Source organism: Lithobates pipiens, unplaced genomic scaffold (assembly GCF_037356315.1).
Source record: "Lithobates pipiens isolate NorthernLeopardFrog02 unplaced genomic scaffold, aLitPip1_a1.2 Scaffold_8, whole genome shotgun sequence".
Classification (NCBI taxonomy): Eukaryota; Metazoa; Chordata; class Amphibia; order Anura; family Ranidae; genus Lithobates; species Lithobates pipiens.
The window spans coordinates 433,146,277-433,156,249 of record NW_027507903.1 but is presented as its reverse complement, the minus strand read 5'-3'; the positions used below and the strand labels follow the sequence as shown (position 1 = coordinate 433,156,249).

At 41.3% G+C, this 9,973-nt stretch overlaps 1 pseudogene; it reads left to right on the top strand.

Annotated features, from left to right (window-relative positions):
• Positions 1–7,727: 7,727 nt before the first annotated feature.
• LOC143963086 (small ribosomal subunit protein uS14 pseudogene) lies at positions 7,728–9,041 on the top strand (annotated as a pseudogene).
• The last annotated feature ends 932 nt before the right edge of the window (positions 9,042–9,973 follow it).

Here is a 9,973-nt window from a genome sequence, read left to right as displayed (position 1 = left end):
GAAGTGCGCCCTTTTTTGCGCATTTCCTTGCATCGCATTTCCCAATGGTCTGCCCTGTGCATGTGAAACAAGCAAAAAAGGTGTCAGCTAATTTTTTTAAATCTTAGGTATCATGCATTTTAGTAGGCACACATACATGTGCATTTCCTAGATGCATGGTGGTGCCACTAATAATTAATGGCACCCGCATGCGTCTGGAAAAGGCAGCACATTTATGTGCAGTGCAGGAAATTTTCGCACACATTCCTGCACCACACCTAGTGTGAACAAGATCTAAAAGTTAATATGTGAGGCAGAGTTCAGTGGTCTGTAGGTTGACACAGAGTCACCTTGTACCTGTAGTAATCAGTTAGCACTAGCAGTATGTACTGGCAGGATAGGCCAGTATGTAGTGGTAGAACAGTCAGTGAGCAGTATGTGGTTTCAGTCAGCCAGCATTATGGTGATGTAAGTCAATGAGTAGCGTATAGTGTCAGTCAGGGAGAAGTATGTAGTGCCAGTCAGTGAATAGTATGTAGTGTCAGTCAGTGAGCTGTATGTAGTGTCAGCCATTGAGCAGTATGTAGTGCCAGTGAGCAGTATGAAGTGTCAGTCAGTGAGCAGTATGTAGTGTAAGTCAGTGAGAAGGAACCTGTCTCCCTCCATCACTTACTGCACCACTGGAAGTGAAGGTAGATGTCACAACAAGTACTTACCGAGGCCGCAATGCCGAGAGCGGTTAGCCCTTGCAACTACGTGCACCCCGTCCCTTGGAGGTGATACATGTAGCGGGTGGCACGCAGAAGCACTGGCCACCAACAGGTGTAGGTTCCCGAAGAAGCTGAGGAGCTGAGTAGTGGGTTACTGGGAATCCGGAACTGGCTAATGACCCTGTGCGTGATAGTAAACAGTCCAGGAAATAACAGGGGATCAGGTAACAGGATAGCAAGTACGTGAAGGAGGCCAAAGGACAGATCCATGAAATCAGGCAAGAAAGTCTGTAAGGCAGGCCAAGGGTCAAATCTTGGTAATCAATCAAGAGAGTCCGTAAGGAAGATCAGGAGAGGTCCGTTAAGCAAGCCAAGGGTCAATCAAGGATGAGAGCAGCATAGTCAGGGACGGTCTGGGTCAAAAACAGGTAATCGGGCAAACAGCAGGAAACAGGCACAAACGGGAAGCTCACAACAATCCAGCAACCTGTTTGGATGCCAGAGCTGACTAAAATAGCCACACCATAGCGTGTGCGCCATGGCGCACACTCGTGCACCGTCGCACACACCCATGTACCGTCATGCACACTGGTGGGCCACTGTGTGCGCACGTGTACCATTGTGCCCATGTGCACACCACACCGTCGGTCCGTGCACGTGCGTGCGCCAGAGCGCTAATCCGCCACGCATGCGCACAATAGCATGGCGAGCATGGGTGGCCAAAGTCCTTCTCTGACAGGAGACTTGCACGGCTGCTTTCTCTGCTTCTTCATTTTCAGCTGCTGGATTGGCCATAGCAGCCACCTGAACAGCATGGAATGGGTGGCCACACCCCCAGTTCCATCCACCACCTCTGGCTCCAGCCCCATGTCCTCCAAGAGTTTATATACTATTGATGTTAGGCTAATTGGTCTGTAATTCCCAAGGATGTATTTTTGGCCCTTTATAAATATTGGTGCTATATTGGCTTTTCTCCAATCAGCTGGTACCAATCCAGTCAGTAGACTGTCAGTAAAAATTAGGAGCAATGGTCTGGCAATTGCTTGACTGAGTTCCCTAAGTACTCTCGGGTGCAAGCCATCTGGTCCCGGTAATTTATTAATGTTAAGTTTCCCAAGTCTAATTTTAATTCTGTCCTCTGTTAACCATGGAGGTGCTTCCTGTGATGTGTCATGAAGATAAACACTGCAGTTTTGGTTACTGAAGCCCCCTGATTCCCTCGTGAGGAGAAGAATAAATTCAATACCTTTGCCATCTCCCCATCCTTTGTAACCAGATGTCCTTCCTCATTCTTTATGGGGCCAATATAGTCTGGCCTCCCTTTTTTACTGTTTACATACTTAAGGAATTTCTTGGGATTTTTTTGCTCTCCTCCGCTATGTGTCTTTCATGTTCTATCTTAGCCGTCCTTATTGCACCCTTACATTTCTTGTTGCATTCGTCATAACGTCTGAATGCTGATGATGATCCCTCAACCTTGTATTTTTTGAAGGACTTCTCCTTTGCTTTTATATGTATTTTTACATTGGAGTTAAGCCATCCAGGACTTTTGTTTGCTCTTTTAAATTTATTACCCAATGGGATGCATTGGCTAATGTCATTATTTAATATGCTCTTAAAGCAAACCCATCTCTCCTCTGCATTCTTTGTTTCTAAGATTTTATCCCAATTTATGCCTTCTATTAAGGTTCGTAGTGGGACAGGTGGCACAGAACATAGATCACCTGACCCCACCCAAATATATAGGTTCTCCCAGCAGGCCAAGGGATTCAAGAGAACACCTGCCCATTGGCTGAGATACCCCATATACTCATAACCAGACCTTGGGTTTCCCTTCTCATATCTAGTACCACCAAGTACCCAGTCACCTAGTGGTAGAAGATAAAAGTGCAACAAGGCCAAACTTAGGGAGAAATTAATAGATCTCTATCAATCGACCAAGATAACTACTCTTGGCATGTAAATTTATGAGAAACTCCCTGACTAAACCCCATTTTTTTTACATTTTGACTTGGTATACGAGTGCTGACTTCATATACGAGCAGTACAAGGATCACAGTTTCACAGTTTTAATGTAAAAAAGTGGAATTACACTCACAATGTATTAAGGAGTCTGGTGCTCATCTATGTAGTAAAGCCGCTGGTGTATACAGTAAAGCTGCTGGTGTATATATTACTATATGTGTGCAGAGGTCTGGGGACACTGGTGGCTCCCAGCACTTCCTGGAGAACTCAGAGATGCTCAGAGACACTCTGCGACATTCCTAGCTGGGTGGGGTGGGCGTAACGTGCATCAGAGCACCCGGAAGTGTCAACAGTTCCCAAGTGTCTCTGAGTTCTCCAGGAAGTGCTAGGAGCCACCAGCGCTCCACACCTCTAGCCACATACAGTACTGCATACACAAGCGTCCCTGCACCTCTGGCCACATACAGTACTGCATACACCAGTAGTGGTTGTGGAACAAATTGTCTGAGTTTGCATTATTTCTTATGGGGAAACACGCTTTGATATACAAAAGTACTTTGGATTACAAGCATTCTTCTGGAACAAACTATGCTCGTAATCCAAGGTATTACTGTATATAGAAAATATAAACTGAATTTTTGATTAAAAAAATTAAAGGATATTCACTAAGCAAAGAAATGTTGGTAAAATTTGTGAACTAGTTTTTAATACCCAATCTTGCTTTTAAGACCCACTCATGTGTAGGGGAGATTAAAAAAAGGAATTTTTGCTAGCACGTGATTGGGTAGTCACAGTAAACACATTTTAAAGGCCAACTCAAGGTCAGGGTTCCTCCCTTTGGAGTACATCTGTACCATTTTCTTCCTTTGGTGGTAGGCATATTCTAAATGCTGCTGAGTGCAGAACCAAGTATTAACAGCAGGTGAGTCTGTGGAGAACAGTGATGGAGAGAAAGTATAACAGTCAAAAACGATTTGTTTTTACTTTTTAACCACTTGCCTACTGGGCACTTTTACCCCCTTCCTGCCCTGGCCAATGTTCAGCTTTCAGCGCTATGGCACTTTGAATGACAATTGCGTGGTCTTGCAACACTGTACCCAAACAAAATTTTTATCATTTTTCTCACACAAATATAGCTTTCTTTTGGTGGTATTTAATCACCACTGGGTTATTTATTTTTTGCAAAATAAGTGAGTAAAGACCAAAAATTTTGAAAAAAAAAAAAAAATTTGGCAAACAGGTAATTTTTCTCTTTCATTGATGTACGCTGATGAGGCTACACTGATGGGCACTGATAGGCTGCCCTGATGACGTGACACTGATGAGCTCTGATGAGCTGGCACTGATGAGGCACTTATGGGCATTGATGGGAACTGATAGACTGTACTGATGGGCACTGATGAGGTGGCACTGGTGGGCACTGATGAGAAGGCTACTGATTGGAGTAAGCACTGATTTTAGCGTGAAACATGTCCATTTTTAATGTTTCTGTCATACCTGTGGTGTCATTTTAATTCTTCAATAAAGATACTTAGGGCCGGTTCACACTGCAGGCGAGGCGAGGCGACACCGACTTGCCTCGCCGCGACCTGCCGCGACCTCAGCGGCAACTTGCAGATGACTTCTGTATAGAAGTCAATGCAAGTCGCCCCGAGGTCACCCAGAAGTAGTACAGGAACCTTTTTTCTGAGTCGGAGCGACTCGAGTCGCTCCTCTCAGAACGGTTCCATTGTACAGAACGGGGGCGACTTGTCACACTGCGGCGAGGCGAGTCGTGTCGCCTCGCCTCGCATCGCCCGCAGTGTGAACTGGCCCTAAGGAGTGCAGCAATATTCCGGAGTTGTGCATTGTTATTGTTACATTTTCTAGCTGCTTTTTTTATTACTTTGATCAAAGATCCACCAGTGCAAATGATTGTATTCATCCTTATTATAATTTAACTATTTAAAGCGGTAGTAAACCCGCTAAGACTTTTTTTCTACACCTGTAAGGCAAAAGGCATAATGGGCTAGTATGCACCGCATACTAGCTCACTATGAAATACTTACCTTAGCCTTACCTTACCCTGGTCCACGCTGAGGTAGCTGACATGTTGCCTCAGTGTGTCTTCCGGGTATCGTGGCTCCAGTGCTGTGAGTGGCTGGAGGCGCGATGTCGTCACTCCCGCGCATGGTCGTGGGAGACTTCTTTCCGGCCAGGTCCGGCGCCTGCCAGGCTTTCAGCTGAGAATCCCCTGTGCACATGCGCCGCTGCAGTCAGCGGCTCATTGCAGGGGGAATATCTCCTAAACCATACAGGTTTAGGAGCTTTTTTTTTTACGTACAGGTAAGCCTTATTATAGGCTTACCTGTAGGTAAAAGTTAAAATTTTGACTATACAACCAATTTAAGGACCAAACCTATTTTTCAGACTCAGTGTTTCCAAGTTAAAATCTTTTTTTTTTTTTGCTCGAAAGTTACTTATAACACCCAAACATTATACATATTTATTTCGACACGCTAGAGAATAAAATGGCAGTCATTGCAATGCTTTATGTCACACCGTATTTACAAAGTGGTCTTACAAGCGCAATTTTTTTGGAAAATATACACTTTTTTTTACTCAAAAAATAAGACAACAGTAAAGTTAGCCCAATTTTTTTTTTGTGAAACATAATGTTATGTTATAGTAAACTGATACCCAACATGTCACGCTTCAAAATTGCGCCCACTTGTGGAATGGCGACAAACTTTTACCTTAAAAATCTCCAAAGGCAACGTTTAACAATTTCTACAGGTTACCAGTTTTGAGTTACAGAGGAGATACAGAGCTAGAATTATTGCTCTCACTCTAACGATCTTGGGGATACCTCACATGTGTGGTTTGAACACTGTACAGGCATGACTTACGTATGCATCTGCTTCTGCGCTTACATTTTTTTTTTATTATTTATTTTACTTTTTTTTTTTTTTTTTTTTTTTTTTTTACATTGTCCTTTTCCCCAAAAAAATTTGGGTCACTTTTATTCCTATTACAAGGATTGTAAACATCATTTTTAATAGAAAAAAAGCATGACAGAGCCTCTTAAATGTGAGATCTGGGGTCAAAAAGACCCCAGATCTCATATTTACACAAAAATAAAAAATAAATAAATGTTTTTTTTTTTTTTTTTTTTTACAAAAAAAAAATTCCCCTTTAAGACCAACGCTATGGAGCCAAGTGGGGGCCATCTTTCCCTCACTCAGTATCCAGCCTAACAGGGGAGCGGATGTGATAGTCTGCGCCACTACCGACGGCTCTGGTAAACGGCGGAGATGACCGCTCATGGCGAATCTGCCACTGTGAACACTTTCATCTGAAAGCCAGCCGCCTGCCATTTTTAAAAATGCTGAGGTTATGGCAGCTAGCTGCTGCCATAACAACGGTATTTAGCATCAAAATACTTGTGTTAAACGATGGAGGCTTATCATTAAGTGGTTAAACATGAATCAGGCTTTATCTTGACATTAGCATTTTCTTGATTAGAGAAGTATATAGAAAAATGTTTGGGTCTGAAAGGTGAACAACCATTTCTTCACAATTCAAATACTGTCTATGTGTCAGACACCTGGTCAATCTCAGTTATCATTGTGGTCTGTACTGGGATATGCAGCACTCTTTGTTTATCTATGTGCTGCTCTCATTCTTTCATCAGTGGTAGACATCCATATTGAATGCATTTTCCATTTTGTGTCCTGGTAACTATATATGACAACACCTGAATCCATGTGCCTCCCTCCCAGCATACCCAGGAGGTTAGTAGGTTCTTGCTAGTATGTGTTTTAGAGTTTCTAGAAAAACAGAACCTGGCAGCCACTGAAGGCTGTTTATAACGTCATTCTCCAAATACCAGTCATGCAAACAGGATAACCCTATTGCTTCCATACATTAATTCAAGAACCCAGAACAAGTATAAAAAAACTTCTGATCCCTTCCGTGACTTTCCCAATCTATACAGTTTTCCAGGCCAGGGACTCGGAATGTTTTAACATCAGTGGGTTGGTATAATAGTCAGCCAACTAGTACTTTTTAAATGTTATCAATGGTAGAAAAGGTTTGTTTTTATTGTCACACAACTAAAAAACTAAAATCCGGGCCTGCCAATTAAGTAGCCATCTAAATTGGCCCTGACAGATATGCTCTGTTCAGTGCATTCCTGAAAGTGGCAAATGGAATTTATGGATTATAAAAGGTTAATGTTTTAGCCTACTGTATGTTAAAAATCTGTACTGTATCTCTTTATCTAGAGTCCATATATGTAGGTTCTCAGGCTGGAAAATGTCAACCAACTCTGAGTAGAATAAGCCCATCATATTCAGAATAAAAATAAACAGCCTCGGAGATGACACTTTATGCAATTTGTCACAGTCGGAATAGACATATCCTCTGTTGCACAATGACCTTTGCACATCATTCATTTCCTCTTTCCACATACATCCTTCCCTTTGTCCATATTTTTCCTGCAGTTTGCTCTTCTTTTCTTCATTGCATGTGCATGTGAGTATACATGTTCTGAATGTGTTGATGCAACACTATGAGGAATTAATTCAGGGAACAGTACACACTGTGCTTTGATATCATGGCTTCCCTCTTTTTATATACTGCATTTTTTTCATAGGTGTATGTTAAGGTATGTTTTTGAAAAGACCTGGACACCACTTCATTGATAAAGGGCAACTCCGGTATCACCACTGTGATCACAAGCGTGATCAAGCCATAAATATAAATGTTGCAGTATGTTAACAAAAAATGTTTTCTTTGTCTTGTGTAGGCTTTAGGTGTTTGGACTGTGATTGTAGTGGATGTTCAGTTTATGACTTGATTCTCTCTTCTGGATTCTGTTGTTTGTGTACTTTTGTAATGATAATCCTGAATGCCACCCCCTCTCATTATCCTATGTTGTGGTCCTATCCAAACATTGTCTACCAAGATCTCAGCATGAAAAACTCAGGGCTACAACTGGAGAGCATCATGTACCAAAACCCACACCTCCTTTCCTGGTAACATCAAAAGAGTTATACTTCTTTCCTTTTCCCAAGCAGAGAGGCGAGCACAATGGACCACCAGCAGCTGTACTGGAATAACCCAAGAAAGTTTGGCCAGGAATCCCGCCTCTGCTGTGTTTGTTCAAATAGAGATGAACTGAGCCGCAAATACGGACTTAACGTGTGCCGATAGTGCTTCAGGCAGTACGTAAAGGATATTGGCTCTTTCAGCCTGGACTAAACAAATACCTTTTGGACAAAATCTATGGCCATTCTTTAATACTTCAGATGAGAAGTGCAGTTGGTACTTAAGGCATTGAAGAACATGTAAATTATGTTGGTTTACATCTTACAGTTGGTACCCAATACTTTGAAGAACATTACACATGTGAATAAAACTTGTTTATACCCTAAAAAAAAAAAAAAAACAGTTCCTCATCCCTTCTCTAGAGGTCTCCATAGAAATGGGAGTGTGTTGCGTATGTGCAGTCCTGACTGGGAAGATCATAACATGCCATGTGTGGCCTCATCAGCCATATCTCAATATCATCCAATAAGATGGTACCAATGGTGAAGTTACACTTTAAGGGTTTTTTATGAGATTGTTTTGATTTTTAGATTATCTATAAGGTTTCACCTTCTGTTCTGCCAGTAGGTGATGTGTTAAAGCACTCCACCTGAGACTAACTTCTCCTCTTTTCTCTATGGCATGATGATCAGCTCTTTCTGTTAATGTGTTATTTTCACTTCAGACTTAAAGAGCAATGTAATCTTAATATGTAATGTCTGAGAATGTATCATTTAAAGCTAATCATTTTGTCCTAAAAGTTACCTAAGAATTGCACTATTATTAAGGATTCTCAAAGACCTTGTAAAAATCAAATTTTCCTTTTTAAGCTATCCGTGTTTTGATAACCTGACTTTCCAATTAAGGGTTTTGACCTTCCTAATAGTGTAGAAATGTAATATATGATTAGCCTGCCTGCCAATCTGACCTTTTCCAAAGAGTTTCTTGCACATGTAAAGGTCGAAGGAAGTGATGGAACATTTAGGAATAGGACTAAGAGCTATGACTTCAAAGAATGCTGTCAAAGCAGAGCTTAGCTGCAAAAGGTAGCACGTTAACCATGAATCACTGTATTTCAAGTATTATAAAAGAGAGCTTTTACAGCATTCTGCAAATGACTTGGATCACGTTGTCATATGTGGAAACCATTTTAAATTCTATCAGAGTGTTTTAATATTCTTCATAACATAATTCCCAGTGTATTTCAGTTTTATGTACATATACATTTAACTATGTGGAAAAAATAAAACAGCTGTGTATAGATCTGTTCTTAGGTTTTCTTCAGCAAGGAGCAAAGCCATGAATAAAGATAATGGAAACGTGGAGACCATAGGTGTTAGTGGAATAGCAACAGCTGCTGTGTACAGTATATCTGCAATCATATGGATTAAAAGTACATTCCTTACAAACACCTTTTTTGTATTTTTTTGGCCTGATTTAAAGAGAAGCTGAACCTTTAATGCTATAACATCCTATATTCTTGTAGAAGGAATTTTCACAAGATTTTGGAGTGTGTCTGTGGAGTGTGACCATTCACCCAAAAAAAACATTTGTTTGGTGAGGTACTGATGTTGGAAGAGAAGACCTGGCTTGCAAAGGGAGTTTCAATAAGTCCAGGTTGTGGTTAGGGCTCTGATCAGGCCACCTGAGATCCTCTACACAAAACTCATCAAACCATCTCTTTAGGGACCTGGCTTTGTGCACAGAATTACAATCGTAATGGTACAGAAAATGGCCTTCCCTAAACCGTTACTACAAGATTGGAAGTGCACAACTGTTTGATGGACAAACAATCAATCTAGAATTAATTGCTCCATTCTCTAGAAACTCCTTAGCTTTGGCCACATAGTAGACTAAGTAGTCCGGTGTTTACAAATTTTTGGCCATATAGTAAATTTTATGCTAGTCTTGTGAAAAAAAAACCTTCAAGTAAATGTCACTATTGTAGATTTTTTATAATTCTGGTCAGCAAATACCATTTCAGATGTTACCTTGATATCTCTGTCTTAGCCCTTGTACACACGGTCGGACATTTAGACAACCAAATCCGTCGGATTTTGTCCGACGGATTATGTCCAAAACTGTTGCATACACACAGTTGGACAAAGTTGTCAGAAAATCCGATCGTACTTAACGTGATGAGGTTATTTCGTTAGGATGGGACTACGTTCAGGCTAGTAGCCAATAGCTTTGGTCTAGGAATTTGATCTGAGCATGCGTGACACTTTGTCCGATCGGAATTCTCTACA